At 45.0% G+C, this 2,470-nt stretch overlaps 1 non-coding gene across 1 annotated transcript; it reads right to left on the bottom strand.

Annotated features, from left to right (window-relative positions):
• Positions 1–475: 475 nt before the first annotated feature.
• Positions 476–550, bottom strand: TRNAS-GGA (transfer RNA serine (anticodon GGA)). The gene has a single exon. It is a non-coding gene; the product is annotated as a tRNA-Ser (tRNA).
• Positions 551–2,470: the final 1,920 nt, after the last annotated feature.

Genomic DNA, 2,470 nt, shown 5'->3' with positions numbered 1-2,470 from the left:
GCAGACACATAGTACTGCCTGGCATCTAACAAGGGCAGATTTAGCAGGGGCCTGGTTTAATGGGCTATATTAGCGAGGTGTCTAAATGATACACATTAGCTTTACGTTGGGGCTAGTGCGAAACAGCAAATATATTCGCACTGCCGTACTTCACTGACTTTCGTGTTGAGCTGCTGAGCATGTGATAGCGATTTCTGTCATGGATGCGGCAGCCGCATTCCGATGGATTGGGAAAGCACAAGGGCTTGTGTACCATGCGTCGGCTACACGTTAAGGAACACCATGATATCCCATTTTTTTGTGTAGCCCGCCGTTTCGGCATCTCTCATTAGCCAACGTACAGTTCGTTAAGTTGAACCCCAACGTATATTTATGAATAAAGGGAAAATCAGACATCCACCCGTTCGTAGCAATTGCTACAAAGGAAACCCATACGGGTTCCTCGAAAGGAAAGCCTCAAAGTTGAAGAAAAATTCGTCCTGGTCCGGGACTCGAACCCGGGACCACCGCCTTTCCGGGGCAGCCGCTCTACCATCTGAGCTAACCAGGCGGCTAGCAGATGGCAGAGCGAAGTCGAATTTGTCGACAACACGAAGCAAAGGCAAGCGGGTTTGCGGGTTTCCGCAGAACTACTACGTCAACGTATATTTATATATTCAAACACAATATTCCCCGATGTAGCCCAATTAGCAGTCTTTATTCCCCGATGTAGAATACTGAACATTATTTTTCAAGCAACACGAGGAATGTGATCACAAGGACTAACAATTCATTGAAAGACTGCTGCAAGATGCAGTATTTGACTACCTACTTAAAACAAATGCTTGTGCATCGATATACACATAATACTGTGCCTAAAGGGAGGCTTCCGAAGAAAGAAACAAATGAAAATGCCCAGGTTGCCATTTTGAAGTGAGAGTATCACAGTGGAAATGATTACTCTCGTAAGGTAAACTCGTAGGTTTGGTGCTAGCGGTGGGAATGCCGTGATCCAAACACAGCGGTAATAGTTTTCGAGTTTCGTCCCAGCAGCAATTTACGGGCCACACCTGTACGTAACGCCGAATGCGCAAAACTATCCAGGTATATTGTAAACTCAAGATGTAAAAGGCAAAAAGAAAAGAGCATGGTGGCAGGCGAAGTTACTGCGCACGGTTGAGTGACTACAACAGCTGTGATTCATTCCTTAGTGTAATCGGCGCTACTTTCTGTTTGCCCACTTAGTAAGGTCTACAGACTTCCCGGGCGGGGCACACTTGTGAAGCTATATATCCAAGCATGCTTGTTTTTCCTCACCTCACTGACGCCAACTTCGCCGGAAGCTTTTGCTCAATGAGGGCACTCACACAACATCCTTCCGAACGCAACAAGAAAAAAAAAATACAAAATCAAAAATCCACGCGAATACCTGGGCGAAACGAGTTAGAGACACGGTTTGCAGGAAAGTCAAACACACATCCCGGAAGTTGCTGTCGGAAGACTCGTACAAGTGTTGACCTTTCCATGCTAGACGGCGTCGCGCTTCGCTGAATAGCTCATTTGGTCAACAAACAACTTTTTAGCTACTTTCATGCTTGTTATTCTTTCTTTACCATTCAGCTTGCTCAGTAAATTGAGTTAGCATTTAAAGAATAGCTACTGACTTTTATTTCTCGCCCTCGTGCTTAACGTGCAAAGCATGGTACATTGAGCAAAGACAGCTAGTAAACATTTGCTATGAATGCTTCAAGGTATAGAGCAAGGTTTCGTATATTCTCGTTAGTTGAATGCATGCCGTGGAAGTGCTTCGGCTAAATTGACCCCAATACTAATCAATCAACCAGAAACAGTCATGCTTGGCATGCAGCTAAACACGACGCACATTTGCCACGACAAGCTTGGACGGCACCGGCACTCAAGTCTTTGCTCAAAGGAAACCATTTATTAAAGACGGGAATTATTACACCAGTACACACACAATTACACCAGTAGCCGCGTGTAACGCAGTACGTTGACAGAGAGATGTGACTTGGTGTCATCGGACTTGGGAATTAGGTTCATATCGCGTGCCAATCTTCATTGTCTTCTCAGGTTTCCCTACCCAAGTCAACAGCACAGTGATTAGGCCAGATAAACAGCCAAATAAAAACGTATGTTCATTGCTAACGTTCGATATGTCGATTATCATAAGAATGCTTGTTACGCCGACCGTTAGTGAAGTGCCGAGGTTGTTCCTCTCCTTGCTACAATGTGGACTACGTGGCGGCAGATGTGACTGCATGATTCATGTCATCATTTTAGAAACGTTCCATGTTTCGGCAGTTCGTTTGAAGCTGCGCACTCGATTCAGCACTCCTTGCATTTTTTATGGGATTCTGGTATAGCTAACGCCGCGATGCAAAACCTAGAATCACTGGGAAAAATGCACGTTTATTCTAACGAAATTCGTGTTAGGGAAGTTAAAGCTCCGTTGAGTGAAGCGCCCATTTAC

The sequence above is a fragment of the Dermacentor andersoni genome, chromosome 11 (assembly GCF_023375885.2).
Source record: "Dermacentor andersoni chromosome 11, qqDerAnde1_hic_scaffold, whole genome shotgun sequence".
Lineage (NCBI taxonomy): Eukaryota > Metazoa > Arthropoda > Arachnida > Ixodida > Ixodidae > Dermacentor > Dermacentor andersoni.
The sequence above is the reverse complement of the archived record's forward strand: the minus strand, read 5'-3'. Positions and strand labels throughout refer to the sequence as shown.